The sequence below is a fragment of the Cyprinus carpio genome, chromosome A22 (assembly GCF_018340385.1).
Source record: "Cyprinus carpio isolate SPL01 chromosome A22, ASM1834038v1, whole genome shotgun sequence".
NCBI lineage: Eukaryota > Metazoa > Chordata > Actinopteri > Cypriniformes > Cyprinidae > Cyprinus > Cyprinus carpio.
The window spans coordinates 13,132,529-13,149,605 of record NC_056593.1 but is presented as its reverse complement, the minus strand read 5'-3'; the positions used below and the strand labels follow the sequence as shown (position 1 = coordinate 13,149,605).

Genomic DNA, 17,077 nt, shown 5'->3' with positions numbered 1-17,077 from the left:
AACATTCTGTGTTAGTGCGAGTGGGTGGATTTGTACAATGTTGACAGTGTTTTAGAAGTATCTTCAAAAGTTCAATGACCTTTGGAGCAAAGCTTTAGGGGAACATGGACTGATGCAAGGTTTAAATGGAGGCTGACAGAATAAAGCCTCTAAAATGTTCTTGTTAGAAGAGATTACATCATTGTGTATATAATTTGGTGTAATCAGCATATTATGTGTATAGATGCAGTACATGCAGAGGAAAATACAACAACAAAAAAAAGATATTTTTAAAATGTAAATAATAGACTGTTGAAGTATTTCTGTCTTTTCTCCTTAAAAAAAAATCACATTCACTTCAATGTGTTACTTGCCACTTCTTTGTAACTGTGAAATTTACTAGCATTATCTGAGTGTAAATTGTTTCACCACCACTTTTTCAGTGTGCAATTTTATCTCACACTTTTCACACTTTCATTTTATGTTGCAAATGGGAATTTATCTAAAATGACTGTCTTTATTTTGCCTGATTTAATCTGTTTCTCAAAATCGCAACTTTTTGCTAATTGCAAATGTGGCCTCATTAAAAGTAATTGCATGTATCATCAACAATACATGTTTTGAGGTGACATTCACGTGTAGGTTGAGTTGCACACTTAAGTTCTCAATTTTAGGGGATTGTAAAGACATCAATAATGGTTGCACCTTGGCTAGCACCACTAACAACAATCATACAAACATTACAAATACAGTATAAATTTGTTAGCAAAGGCTTAAATCCTTAGCAAACAGAGCAGCGAACGGCCCTGCTTGTTTACTTAATGAATAACTGGGGTAAAACCAACAAGCATGCATTTTCGGAGTAGGTTCAGTCGATTATTTCTCATCTTCACATTAAGGCCTTTCAACACATATACAGCACAACCTAGATCCTAACAAACAGTAGCCCAACACAATAATAAGACTCTCTTTCCACATATGTGAACTATTGATCTTTGTGACATTTCTTTGCCCTCAAGTGTAAACTGTAGTTATCTCAGATTACTGGAAGTCTTCAGAGCCAATAATTACATCACCTACGCAAATTTGAGAGGAACATATTGTCATTTAAGCTTTATTGAAGCTGATAGGGGAAAGATAGTGGGTTTTGCAATTGCTAACAAACATGTTTCCCAATTTTCTCCCCTTCTAGTTCAGTCAAGGCTGACGATACATGCTTTCTTGCACCTTAACTCTCAAACTGTACTGTTGTTTTCTACGTTAAGCATTTAAACAAAAAACCCTAACTTTGGGACTGAACTCTTTCTATGCTGTTTGTGCTACAGAAATTAATGATGATGACCGTGGCTTTGAGACTTGTGGTTGACCGAGGATTTAATGGGGTGAAATCTCAAACCATAACCATATCTGGCAACCATTTAAGCAAATATATGTCAAGGACATGAATACTAAAGGGTTTTAGAAAGAGATCCCATCCCACAAAAGTGCCTGCACAGTCTTTCTGGAATATATCAAAACTACCATTTAGTACTGACCACCAAAGTACTTTTTTAAAGGTGATATTAGAAAATTGGTGTCTTTAATATTTAAATAATGTTTTTAAAGTATTACATTCGATATTTTACGTTTATATTTCAAATACGTCCATCATTCACCATCATGCGTTTAGATAGTGACGCGGTTGGTTTAAAGAGCGTTGATTGACAGGCGCTCATCCAATCAGATGTAAGCATCAGATCGCGTATCAGCTTCACAGGCGGGCGCTGCGCAAAAAGTGCCACGACTCCAATAGTCTGTAAAAGTCAGCGGCGATTCTTAATCACTGTTAGTTGGACCGCAGGTAAGCTCGCGCTATTATCACTCTTATGTGTGTTTTCACCACCAATGCAGCTGTAATATCAAGTGGCTAAAGTTGTCAGTCTGACTGACAGTGGTGTTGAAATTATCCTTGTTTAGGTTAGTTGTGTTAGAAAATAATTTGCATTCTCAAGTAGTTTGAACTTGTGTGTTATGGTGATCTGATTCAAAGCGTTTTGCTTCTGCGCTAAGAGAACGTGTCCTTATATGCTTTATAGTTGCAGACTTTCTTTAATGCGTCTTGCTTGGCTTTGTACCGTTTTGAGTAGCGGGATTGTCTGCTTTGTGTCTTTTGCATTTGACTTAAAATATTGAAATGCTTTTTATCCTTATAAGTATGGCGATCTTTAGACTTTAACACTTTAACTCTTAAAAATTATCCAAGATTCCCATTTTCCAATTGCCCCAGTTTCCAATTGCCTTTTATTGCGTTCTTATTGAAAATTCATTTGTGAGGCTTAAGTGGCAGTTCATTCAAGAGAAAAAGAGTTAAAAAATAAATAATAATAAAAAATAAAAACTTTTAGATTGTATCAAGCCAAAGAAATCATTAAGTTGAAAATTGGGGGATAACCCAGCTTTGTTTAATAAGTTTTGAAGAAAGAGCAGATGAGCTGGAATTCTATTGGTAGTTATTATGTACCGTCAGCAATGTTCCTGCAAGGGTTAATATGAGACATAGGAAAGCAGCCTGCTTTCATTCAGATGTGGAGTATGTGTCCTGCATAGGAGCTCTTCATTTCCTGTCTGCCAAGTCTTCTCTCTGCTGGTCATCACATGTGAATCCAAAATTGTGATCATTTCAGCAAAATATTTGCAAGGAAAAAAAAAAAACCCTTAATACAGTATTTCCTTAGACCTATATCTGAGGAGTTCATGATCACATTTCATGAGCTTTCACTAACAAACCATCAGTATAACCATTTTTTGGGACATGCACCATGTTAATAATATGGTGTTCTTTGAAAGTAAATCATAAATACCATGGCAGTTGTTTAGAAAAGTTTTGTGGTATCACCATCTGGTATCATCACTGTGCTATAGCACCACCACAGGGCTTTTTGTAGGTGTTCTTTAAGGCTATTCTATAAAAACAAAGCAGTTTATAATGTTATACTGCATGTTAAGTTATATGCTGTAAAGAGTATTTCCTTTAAAGGGGTCAAATGATGCGATTTCAAATTTTCCTTTCTCTTTGGAGTGTTACAAGCTCTTGGTGAATAAAGAAGATCTGTAAAGTTGCAAAGACTATAGTCTCAAATCTAAAGAGATATTCTTTATAAAAGTTGAGACTCATCCACGCCCCCCCAAAACGGCTCGTTCTAACACGCCCCCAAATCTCTACGTCACTACGTCGGAAGATTTACATAATGCCGCCCCAGATGTTCACGCAAAGAAAGAAGGCGTACCTTTTATTCTTGTTGTAGTATTGTTGTTGCCACCGCCACCACCATGCCATCTTCCAAAAGAAGTCACGACTAGAAATTATAAACTACTTTGTTTGGCCTTCCAAAAAGAGGACGATACCCCATTCTCCAAGGCTGATCCTTACTGGTCGCTGAGGAAATACATCAACTTTGCACTGTGGACAAAGTGGAGTCCAGCCCGGGGTTGTCACATGTGGTTGCCACAAGCACAAGGTACGCTACTTCGTAGAATCTGCCTCAAGCCGCCTGCCTCTGCTCACTCAAGGCCACGGTGTGACGCTGTTCCGTTGAGAAAGCAAAACTACTTTGTTTGGCCTTCCAAAAGAAGACACGACTAGAAGTCGTGTTTATATCACGTTTATAATGGGTTTTAAGTATATGTCTCGTCACGCTCTCGGTTCCACCCCCCGTCACCCCCCACCCCCACACCCACGGCACAAGTCATCACAAATATGTAAAGAAGGCGTAAACATTTTTCGTCACAACGCTTGAGGTATTCGGCCAATCACAAACGCGCTGGATAGCTGGCCAATCACAGCCCCACTTCGCTTTTCAGAGCGATGAGCTTTGTTAAAATCGACGTGTTTCAGAAGGTAGGGCATAGAGGAGAAACAATAATGTACAGTATGTGGAAAAATGATCTGTTTTTATTTAACCCTTAAACCGCATAATAAACACATTCCATTACACCAAATACACAAAATAATGTTCTTTTTAACAGCATCATATGACCCCTTTAAGCCCAGTCAGCATTGCTCCTTACCTGATCGCCTGAGGCAGATATTTAGATTCCCCCCTATAGAAATTTCAGGCAAGAGTTGCACTGGCTAGTGTAAATGTGAGGTTTGGGGAAGGTTATTGTGGTCTGCTGCACACAGATCTTTCCTCTGGAAACTGAATGTATGCCTCTCTGTGTGGGAGAGAGATTGTTGAGGAGCGTGGTCTCAGCTGGGTGTTGCATGACCCGAAATAGTGGGCAAAAGTTATGAGTGTTGCTGGATTCAGTGAAAAGAACCTTTCTCAAAATTTGCAAGAGGAAGAGATTTTTCACACTGTCACAAGACATCATTTTTACTGCCCTTTTATGTAAACTCAACACATGACCAGCCAAATGATTAATACACAACCAAGATGGAAATATGGCTTATAGGTGACAAATATGCTTGTAGGATATTTCTGTCAGTAACTGAAAGCTTTTGCTTTATCTTGATGCTGCATCCAAACATATAGGTGCCAGGTATCAAGTCCAAAAGACCAATGTACCAGTTTAACAACACTTCAGTGTATCACTTTATGTGAAAAATATCTAAATAGTTATTGAAGAATATCTTTCAAAACATATGTAGGCCTATTTATTAGGACAGCTACAACTAGACAGAACTTGTAAATGTTAGGACTGCAAAAATGCAACAGATAAACTTTAGCATTGCTTTTTATTGTCTGTCCAAGAAATAAGAAGTTCTTGTGTGAAATGGTTCTTGGTACTTGTATGAAGAAGCTAGGATGTTGTCGTTAACATTCAAACAGTCCTTAACATTAAATAGTCCTTGTTTGCATATTTGTAGGATCAGGATTAGGAGGGAAAGGGCACTGAGCAAAGATGGATGTGTACGACCCTCAAAAACTCCTGGGAATTGTGGTGTTTGGTGGCTTCATGGTGTTCTCTGCACCATTGGCATTACGCTTGTTGTCAACTTTTTCCATGAAAGGAGGACATCATATGAGGAAGCCTGGCCAAACAGAGGCAACAGACTCGGACAAGATCCAACCCCAGCGTTCTGACAAAAAAGAAAAAGGGCATCTGAAAAGAAAAACAAGGCCAAGAAGAAGGAGGAGAAGCCAAATGGGAACATTTCAGAACCTGAGCCTGAGGCCTATCCCCGAACCTGTGGTTGAGAACAGTGAGCCCAAAGCAGCACCCCATGTTGAACCAGAACCAGAACCGGAACCCCAACCTGAGCCTGTGATTGTTTCTGAACCTGAAGTTAAACCCAAGCCAGTTGTACCTGAACCAGCTCCTAAGATTGTTGAGTGTGCTGTCCCTCCCACTGTAAATGCTGTGGTGGCCACACTTGCTCCTTCCCACCAAGGAGAAGAAAAATAAGAAAGAAGTTGGCCAAGGTGGAACCAGCCCCAGTCAAACCTGTAGAGGTCCCAGAAGTTGTAGTTAAGGTGGAACCAGTTAGTTGCAGAGGTGGCAGCGAAAGCAGCTGTTGCCCCTGAGGTTGCTGCTCCCTCTAAAGCTGAAGAATTAAAAACTGAAGCTCCAACCAAGAAGAAGTCTAAGAAGAAGGCTGAGCCAGGTGAGTATCCTTGTGGACATATCCATCTTGAATCTAGGACAGAGTAATAGTAGCCAATTTAAACTTGCACTCTTTGCCAATAACCTCATCAGTCCATCCTAATTTTGAATTTCTTTTAAGTGGTTTCTGTGGAAACGGTCAATGCCCCCGCAGCCGTCACCATATTAAAAACTTGGTTTCCCATTCTCGACTAGTTCATCATTCAACGAGTCAGAGATACAGAAACTCTTTGTCAGATCATCAGCAAGAAAGCAGGAAAGGACTCCTGGCAGCTGGTACAAATTCTACAAACCAGATCGACCCTCTTCAAACCCCTAATACTTGTCTCCTTCTGTTAGCACTCATTCTTTTTCCTTCTTTTATTGGCAGGGCATCTCAGCAGGGTGACCCATTGGCGGCATTGAAGAAGCAGCTGAGAGGAGAAGGAAAAGCAAAGCTGACCGCTGAACAGGGCAACGTAGCTGCAGCCAAGACCCGTGTCAGAGAGCTAACCAAGGTGACACCTGTCAAAATGCATAGCTGAACAACGAGGAGGTTTCAAGCTAATTTCTACTCATGATCAAGCTTCCTCATAGCAAGGTCTTGAGTGACTATTGAAAAAAACATAATTATTTGTTTGTCCTGAGAGCAATGTTCTGTTATGGGACTGTCCATCTGTCATGGGTGTTTCCCAGAGATGGCGAGCATGCTCTAGCATCCCCACAACCCTACAAAGGATAAACGTATTGGAGGCTGGATGGATGGTTGGGGTCTTAAACACTATCCCTACTTGTACCATAACCATTAACTACTTTAAAAACAGAGATATGATTGGTTGAAGATTTACCCTGTCACTATCGTGGGGAAATCTGATTTGGTTGATAAGAATGTTGTACCTATAGGGACCAACAATGACATTGATCAAAAATAAGTCCTATTTGGCAAATTGACATCAATCTTGAGGATCTCTGGTTGGTAAAACTCTATCTTTTGACTCTCATTGCTACTGGCTAATAGGAGCTGAGTTCTGCAAAGAGCAAGAGACATCCGTAGAAACCCATATGAGCTCTGAGTTGAGCGCCCGTGGCCAGGAGATTTTCTGCTCTACAGGCTCGTATGCAAGATTCCAACCAGGAGCATGTCAAGGAGACCAACAGCTCTTTAACAGCAAGGTACAGAAGTCACCAGCCTCTCACATTTTCCTTTACTCACTAAGCTGGGATTATGTTGTCAAGTTATTGAATGTTTGTTTGTTTGTGTGGCGGTGGGGGGGGGGCCACAGATCCAAAGCCTGCAAGAGCAGTGGGAGAATGGACCGAATGCTCAGCTGGCCCGTCTGCAACAGGAGAACTCAATTCTCAGAGATGCCCTCAAATCAAGCCACTAGCAGGCCGAAAGCAGGTATTAAGCAAAAAGTCCCATTGTAATCTTTATAGTGTATCCAATGAAGTGGTCAAACTCTTTCCACTCCCCTGTAGACATGAAAAAAGTGGTGGATGCCAAACTAGGTGGGAAAAATCCAATAACCTGAACAACAGAGGGAGACATATCTAGGGACCAGAGACTTGAGCATGGGTTTCTTTGACTTGGGAACCAAGTGAACAATTGCCCAGAACACACTAATAACTATATAGCAATGCGCTAAAACACATTCAGAAGACCTTAGCAACCACATTGTAATGCACTGGCTAATCTTGCAACCGAGTTTTGCCCAGACAAGCTCCACTTACATTTTTCTTGAGAAAATATAACAATCAGACTATTTGTGAAATTGCATTTAATTGGTGAAGAAAATTACAGTCGTTAGAACATGCAATGGCCCTTAGTGCTCATGTGGGAGATTCAGGATCGAATCTGGTCTACACACCCCAAACTAGCTTTGAACCTGCCTCCATGTATAAAGTGTTATGTCCAACCATTTCTTTTATGTGAATCTGTGGCTTTTTCATACACACAGACAGAATGCAGAGTTGGCAAAGTTGCGTCAGGACTGTGTGCATCTCAACCGAGAGCTGAAGGAGCGCACGGCCGCTCAGCATGCTGAAGAAGAGCACAGGAAGACTCTGCAAACCAAGATGGCGGCTGCCGAAGAACAGCTAGCACAAACAAAAGTAGGCCCAAACCCCTGACTTCTTTCCTGTTATCTAATCATTTTGAAGTGGTTGTGGTCTGTACCATGATAATTCAGTTTCACCCTGGGTAGGAATTTCACCATATATAACAATGTAACCTTTAGGGAATGCCTCTGTTTGATGTCGTGTATTTCTCTCAGGATAAGTTGTCTGTGTTTATCTGTGTGTGGGTTGGTATTTTTGTTTAGGTTTCTTCTTTTTCAGCTTAGCTATGCAAAAAATAACCCCTGTGGTTAAAACTCTATGTCAAAAGTTTAATAATAGTGATTTTGTTTTTATATTAAACAGATTATGGCTGCACGATTAATCGCACGCGATTAATTGTGATTGTCATGTGCATTTAGTCAGTAAAGCCGGTTCTGTGATTAGCGGTAAATCTCCATCACCTGCTTTCAGGTGGAGCAGCATTTACTACACACAGCCGTAGTTCTCTGACAAGCTATGCAAAATCGCATTCATTATATATAATTGTAGGATTATGAAAATCGACAAAATCGTTCTCGATTATGACAGCTGTATGCGTATCTTCTCAGTGAACTACGGCTTTGTGTAGTAAATGCTGCTCCATCTGAGAGCACGTGAAAATACTGCATTTAATAACATGTTTTAACTCCAAATTCACTTCATAACGTCAGTCGAGTGTTTGAAAATAAATCCTTCTGTGACGTGATGTGGCTTCTTAAACAGAATAATTAAGGCACAAAATATTTAATTTGTATTCTAAGCCTAATCGTGATCTATTGCCTTGCGATTTAATTTCGATTAATTGTGCAGCACTAAAACAGATTCACTAAAAAACACAATTCTGTCATCATTTACAGTTTGTTTTTCCAAACCTGCAAAACAAAAAATATCCTAAACAAAGAAAATAAATCTCCAAAAAACAGAAAAAAAATCAAAAAAATCAATCAATATACAACAACACTTTGCTACATTCCAAATGAAGCTGTACAATAGCTTTAGATTTAACTTAAATGTTGGCCTTTTACACAAAATATTGAATGGTTGCTTTGGGGTGAACTGTTCTTTTTACTAGTCTCTCTGTCTGTGTTTAGGTGTCCCATGTGGATGCAGAGCAGGCTCTGCAGAAGAAGTTGGATCGCGTCAGTGAGGAACTCCGTGAGGCTCAGCACGGCAGCACCACCCTTCAGGCACAAGCAGATGCAGCAAAAGAGCAAGCCAAGACCCTCACCGGTCAGTACACACAAACGCACACATCTTTCTCTTGATATGAATATGAGTGTTCCCTTGGCTCAGTTCCTAGATGGAAACAGTGAGATGTAGAAGACATTTAAAGGAGCCATATTCTATTTGTGGCATTTTATGTTTTTGTAACTTTAAGATGGAAATTATTTCTGTTTACAGAACTCCAGGAGCGTATGTGTGCTACAGAGACAGAGCTGAAAGACAGATGTGAAGAGCTGGAGATACTGAGAGCACAACTGTCTCAGGAAAAGCCCTCTGTGGAGACGGAAGCAGCAGTACAGGCGGAGATCCAGGTACAAATATTTGGCACTCTGATATAGTTGCCATTGCAATGCAACAAAACCAGGTTAATATCAGATACTGTACTGCATGTAACTTTCTGAATGAAAAATTATACTATTCTCAACCCTGTTTTGATTCTTACAGAAGGAGGTTGAACATTTAAGGAGCAGGTAATGTGAATTCTGTTTGGATTCATATGATTGAATCACTACGTGTAGTTTCTTTTTTTTTCCATATTCAAAGTTTAATGATACCATGAGTATTTAGATGTATTTGTTTGCAGTCTGAAAGAGAAGGAGGACCAGCTGACATCACTGGAGGCAGAGCTTCATCAGCTGAGGGAGGAGCTTGACACTGTAAAGAGGAACTCAGGCTGAGGAATCTCTGAATAGGTATGATATCTTCATATTAAATGTAATCTATCACAACTGTTGTTACTAGAACTTCCGTTATCTGTACATACAAACATCTACATTCTCTTAACCAAAAATGAACCCAACACACAACGTAAATAATACAAACAAAAAACCAACCAACATAAAACTAAGTTTGTAAAACTTAAAACTGGTTCTGTAATACAGCTGCTGCTTTCTTTAAGTTTATTTTGTAGACATTTTAGATTGAATTTCTTCCTCTCTATCCATCAGGTCTGAAAGAAAAAGAGGATTTGGTGGCAGCCCTACAGGCTCAGCTGGAAAAGATGGAAAGTGTGAGTGGAGCATTTGATGATATTTGCATGTGTGTAATACATGTTAATTGATTTATAATCGTATATCTACAGGCACATACCACTGAAGCAGAGCCACCGTTTGAAAAGTAAGAGATTTTTTTTCTTTCTTTTTTTTGTCAATTCTTTCAGATATTTGCCACTTTTTCCCGTTTATGCTTCTGATAATGACTTTTGGTTTTGTCAGTCTGGAGAGGGATGCGCGCATGATCTCACTGGAGGAGGAACTTCAACAGCTTAAAGAAGAGATGGAGAGAATAAAGGCCAAGAGCAATGTGAATCCATCTCTACACTTCCATCCTTACTAAACCAACTTGTCCATTTCTGCCTATCTGTCTTCATATCTAACTATCTTTCTTATCATATCTACCCAACCCATGGGTACATGCCTACCCAGTCCGTCTGACCATATCTACCCTACCTGTGCATCCATCTCTACCCATTTAGTTCTTACATACCTATGTCTACGTACTTGTCCATCTATATCTACTTATCCATCCAACTGCCTTACTATTCATATCTACCCAACCTGTTCATATATACTTACTTGTCCATCTATATCTGTCCATACAACTACCTTGCTGTTCATGTCTACCCAACCATCAGTCCATATCTACCAAGACTGTCTGACCATATCTACCCAACATGTTTGTATATAAACCTACTTATCCATCCATATCTACCTACCTATGTGTCCGTCTATATCTACCCAGCCAGTCCATTCATATCTACCCAAACTATTTATATATACCTACCTGTCTATCCATTTCTACCTAAGTGTCCGTCTAAATGTACCTACATCTATAACTACCTCTCCATCCATGTCTAACTACTTTACTGTTCATATCTATTCAACTTGTTGGTCTGTCCATATCTACTCTGCCTGTTTGACCATATCTACCCAACTTGTTTACATGTACCTACTCGTCCATCCATATCTGCCTACCTATGCGTCCATCCATATCTACCAAACCCATTCTTGTATACCTTCTTGTCCATCCATATCTACCCAACCTGTCCATGTCCCGTCCATCTATATCTATCTGTCCAGCCATATCTAATCACCAATCTGTCTACATTAACTCAACCTATCCGTCCATATCTACCCACTCATTTGTCCATATCTATATATGCCCATCATATCTGCTCTGCGCATCTGTCCATATCTAACCTTTCTTTCCATCCATATCGAAATACCTGCCAGTTCATCTGTCTGTCTATCCCTTAGTCCATCCAACTCTATATTACAAATCTATCCACACCTGATTGTTGTGTGTCGGTGTGTGTTCAGGAGCTGCGTGAGAAGAACTATGCTGCGGTGGAGGCTTTGGCTTCTGCTGAGAGGCTGAGTGAAGAAAGACTGAGCCAAGCCAAGGCTACACAGGTAACCTTGATATACATGCACAGTATAAACACACACTTAATTGTATATCTACACAATACATCAAAATGCTGTAGTTGGCTAAAACTACTACACTCTTCGTGTGGTATAATTCAATTTCTTTTAGTGTTCAAAGGCTTGTGTGTGTGTGTGTGTGTGTATAGAGTGAAATTGAGCAGCAGCTGAGCTCTTTTCAGACAGACACCAGAGATGCCTTCCAGAGAAACTCTTCCCTCACATCAGCATAGAAACACATCAGGTTAGAATTTGCATTTTTTTTTTTTTTTTTTTAATGACATGTATACCGTACAATGTAAAAGTTTTCAAGCAGGTACAGATAATTTAATTCAATAATGCATGTTGTAGTCAAACTGGCTGGAAGCTTTCACACATGAAGCACAGAAGACCCTGGCACACAGCCCAGCAGAAAAGCAGCACACAGAGTCTAGCTCAGATTTGACGATGAGAGATCATCTCTATGCACACACATCTTCAATGCACGGTTTTTCTTCTTCTCATGCTTTTATGCTCATCTGAATATGTGTCAGGATTTGCAGCAGAAGCTCGCCCTGTCAGAGGAGAGCCAGAGGTCACTTCAGGCCGAGTGTGAACAGTACAGAACAACTCTCAGTGAAACGGTACAGTGATACACATTTATCATGCAAATATAAACTATACTTTATTCTTTAAAGCAGGTTAAAAAAAAAAAAATATGACAGATATGTTTAAACTGATTTATACTCACATGAGACTTCAGTCATATCATTGGTCTAGAAAACAAGTGGTTCTTATCATGGTGGCTGCCATGTTGAGATCAGATTACAAATAGATAGATATATTTTTTTTATCATACATCCAAGCCAGTAGGTGTCAGTAAAGACCTGAAGAGAAGAAATTCACAAATTTAAAGGACTCTACAGAAGAAGTGATGAATTTCTAGAAAACAAATAAACAAAATCTTACTTTAAAAGCTATGGCTATAGAATAAAACATTCATTATTAATCTCATAATGTATATTTTTAAAAAGCAGAATAAAACCGTAATGTCAAATTATGTAAATGTTACCTTTTTATGTCTTAAATTTTTCATGGAGCCTTGACTTTACTAGGCCTTCATAAAGTTTTTTTTTCTGGTGTGGGGGGGGGTAAATGTTGTGTTTTATACAGGGAGAACATGCTGAAAGTTCTGCAGAAGAGTGTGGAGGACGGTGAGCTTATATGGAATTCAAAGATTTCAGATGCTGAGCAGCAAAAAAACAGGCAGGCGGTAAGGTTAAGAATGTCCTTCACTGACGTTGGATATGTGTGACCTTTTACTACTAAAGTGATAGTTCACCCATGATTTACTTACCCTCAAGCCATCCTAGGTGTATATGACAATCTGAGTTACTTAAAAAAAAAGTCCTGGCTCTTCCAAGCTTTATAATGGTAGTGAATGGGTGTGTTTTTTTTTTTTCAAGTCCAAAAGAAGCCCAAAAAAGTGCATCCATCCATCATAAAAAGTGCTCCAAATGGCTCCGGGGGGTGAATAAAGTTTGTGCTTCTGCGTTCGGCACTTCTCACCAGAGTTTAGGCTACACCTACATCCTACATCACCCGCTGGAACGCCACTCTCTTGTGAACACGCGTACGACAGATACAGTTTCTTACAAAAATGCATCGATTTGCTTTAGGAGGCCTTTATTAACCCCCCTGGTGCTGTGTGGGACAGTTTTGATTGTAGATGGATGTGCTTTAATGGACTTCTTTTGGACTATTGATAAATAACACCCATTCACTCCAAAGAAAAAGCTTGAAAGAGCCAGGACAATTTTTTTATAACTCTGATTGGATATGTCTGAAAGAAGAAAGTCATACACACCTCGGATGGCTTGTAAATTAATTTTGCTTCTGGTAATTTTCTTTTTTGGTTGAACTATCCCTTTAAGCTATATGGATCTCCCACAGGCCCTGGATCAGGTGAAGGTCCTAGAGGAGACGATAGAGAAGATAAATGCAGAAACACACAAGACACGGATCAGGTGCATGCTAACATTTAGCATTGTTCTTCAGTTTTGGGGACTTGTTATCGGGTTTCTGACTCATGCTGCTTTTAAAAACCAAATGAGTTTTTCTTTCTGTGGAATGCCAGTTGAGAAACTTCACGTGTTCTAACAGACGTATGAATTCTCGGTTCTTTGCAGCTGAAGGGGCAGGTGATGCTTCTGGAAGCACAGCTGGAGAAACAACTGGAGTCCATAACCATCAGTCAAATGTATGCAGAAGAGATGTCTCAGGTAAAACTATTTAACTATTTAATGTTTAAATTTAAGGTTATTGCACCCCCCCCCCCCATTTTGAACAGAAGAGCAAATTTTATTAATTTTCAATTTCAATTTATTTATTTTTTTAGTAGTACATTTAACTGATTTTTTTTTTAATTAAAATAAAAATATATAAAAAAAAATATTTTAATTTGGATTTATTTTTATTATAATTTTTATTTTTAATTTGATTTTAAATTATCGTAGGTCCTTTTTGGAATTTCATTTTCATTTACATTTTGGGCATTCTTGATGTATTTCGATGTGATTTCATTTTTTGTTAAATTACAAGTTCATAATTTTTCGTTTTGCTGCTTTTAATGAAGTTAATTAAATTTTGATTTTAACTTTCATTTCTTTTCTTTTTTTTTCTCTCTTTTTGTTCTCTTCTTTTTGTTGTTTATATTATAATAATGTTTTATTTAAGAAGTCTTTACCCACGGAAGGTTAAGTGACTCACTGAGGTGCTGTTTTTATGTTCTCCTCAGCTGAAGGCGTTGCTGTCAGAGACTCAGGTCCAGCTGGTATCAGCCAAAGCAGAGGCTCAGGAACAGAGAGCAGAACTTTCACTGGTAAGTTTCACATGGGTTTGTCTCAGGTGGACACATGGATTTCTACTTTGAGTGACAGCTGTGCGTTACAGGTCAGGCAGGAGATAGAGGAAGTGACTCGGCAAGCTCAGAAACAGGAGAGTGCACAGTCTACTCAGGTCAATACTGGTTGTGCATGTATTAACAGGTATCTGTTTTCATTTCCCAGTGTGTGTTTTGGGCATCTTGTGTTCTTTGTCTTTCATAAAAGCCTTTTGGTGAAGGAGGGTGTAGCATGGATTATGTATCATGTGCTGCCTGGCTTGAAGACAGCTCTCTGATGATTTTTTTTATTTTTTTTTGTATTGAGCGATTAATGTACATGCACATGTGTACATGTATATGTATATGCTGTTGTGTCTTGCTGTGTGTGGGTATTGTAACTGTGACACAACTTACATCAATGTGAAACTTTACAGGTGAACTCACAGCTGGAGGAGGAAACAAATAAATAAAGGGCAGACAGAAGAGGACATTCGACAACAGGTTGCAAACAACTACGAACAGGTGACACATTTCAGATGGCTGTTTGGATCTCTTCATGCTGGATTACAACATAAAAGCTAGTCCATTTAATATTAAGGAGTCTAATAAACATAAACAAAAAGCAAATCAATAGAAATGCCAAAAGGACCTAAATTAATCTAATTTTTTTAATTTTTAGATATATTTAATTAGATTAATTTCCTTTCATTTGGGTTTACTTAATTTTTTAATATTAACACATAATTAAATATTTTTAAATTATTATATATCAAAAAAACACATTATTACAAAATAAACTTATTTATTTCTACTTTTTAAAAATGTAAAATTTTATTTTTTTTTATTTTATTTGTTTAAATATTTTATTTGTTTATAATTTACAGATTTTTTATTATGGCTTTAGAATAGAATTTTGGCCACTGATTTAAGTTCTTTTTTTCTTTTGCTATTGATTTTCTTTTTGATTTAATTTCATTTTATTTTTTTAATTTATTTATTTAGTTTAACTTATTTAATTTGAGATTTTATTTATTTGATTTTGTTTTAAATTAAATTTGTTAATGTTCTTGATTAATTGCATTTTTTATTATTTTATTTTCATTTGATTAATTTTAATTAGTTTTTATTTCATTCATCTTATTTTAGTATATGAATTTAATTTAGATTTTTTTTATTAATTTAATTAATTTAATTTAAAAATTAAATTATAATTTATAATAAGATTTTTCCTTTTTGTTGTTTATTATATTAAATTTGAATTAATATTATGAATATGTAGACTAGTATTCATAATTTGAAATTCCTAACACACGCACACACACACACACACACATATAATATACACACATACACACACACACACACACACACACACACACACACACACACACACACACATATATATATATATGTGTATGTGTATATATATGTATGTGTAATATAATATATGTGTATATATGGATGTATTGTATATGTATATATATGTATCTCCCGATATATATGAATGACCTCCCGATCTCAATTCGAACAAATGAGTCTTTACTCATTTTTTAAAAAACATCTAAAGACTCATCTTTTTCGCCTGTACTTAACCAACTAATACTAGTACTTACCTTTTCTTTTTCTTGTCTATCATATTTAATCATAAGAAACACCCTGGCTACATGTTCTGTACTAGACTAACTGAGACTTGTCATAGCACTTGTATACCGTTGTTGTTCTCTTGTTGTTCTCTTGTTGATCTGATTGTTTCTATTGTTCTCATTTGTAAGTCGCTTTGGATAAAAGCATCTGCTAAATGACTAAATGTAAATGTATGTATATATATGTATGTGTGTGTGTGTGTGGTTATCTAAGTGAGATGTGTGTGTGTGTGTGTATATATAATATGTTATATATAATTGTAAGTATATGTATGTATATATGTGTGTATTTTTCCACTCAGGCTCAGAAGTGCATCAGGGATCTCGAGGCTCAGTTAGAAAAGCTGCAAGCTGCTGGAGAAGGACCGACTGCAGAACTAAAGGTCTCTGTCAGAGATTTATGCATAGAAATAATGAAAAAGTGCAATATTATGTTGCCACATTCAAATAAAGTATAAAAGCCCTGAAGTTTAAACCAGCATATACAAGAACTCTGCTCTTTTAACAGTGTATGTTTTGCCTGTGTCTATGTCAGGAGAGACTGGAGAAAGAGAAGAAACTGACACGAGACCTCGGCCAGGCAGCCACTAAACTTCAACAGCTCCTGAAAAGCACTCAGGAAGAGCTGGACAAAGAGACCGAGACCGTGAAGAACCTGCAGGAACAGGTACATAGCAAGGTACATTATAAACGCTTTCCAAACAATCGCAAATGTAGGGCTGTCAGTCTTTGCTAAGCATATATTTCAATTGGAATGTATCAATAACCTTGACTTTTTTTATTTATATTTTTTCTGTCCACAGGAAGCTAAAGAGTCTAAAGAAGGGACGTCTGTTTGAGAGAATAAACCCAACAACCCAAGTGCCTTAATTGTTCTCATGCATGATTTACTTTTGTATTCTCTGCTACTGTAGCAAATATGCTGACTGTTATTAGCCAGTGAGGATTGTTAAGGGAGGAAGCATAACAAATATACTTTGTAAATTCTGATCTTTAGTTTATTGAACACATCCCCTGAAGTTATCACAAAACCGCTCAGTGTTAAAAGGGAGCAGTCCTCGAGTGAAAGACACATGATGCTCTTTTTATCTTTTGTTTGCATGTTCTCATGAGGGTCAATGAAAGGAACATTTCACGATGCAGCAATGCAATACAAGCTACTACACTTTTGTAGTCGGCTGGTGGTAACAAATGTGACGATAATGATATAATAATAAACTATGTACTTGAACGTGTGGGTTGGTCTTTACTTAAAAATCAAGTACTTTATACTTGGACTACTG

The 17,077-nt window shown here is 37.9% G+C and overlaps 1 pseudogene; it reads left to right on the top strand.

Annotated features, from left to right (window-relative positions):
- The first annotated feature begins 4,863 nt into the window (after window positions 1–4,863).
- On the top strand, window positions 4,864–16,977 carry LOC122135020 (annotated as a pseudogene).
- Window positions 16,978–17,077: the final 100 nt, after the last annotated feature.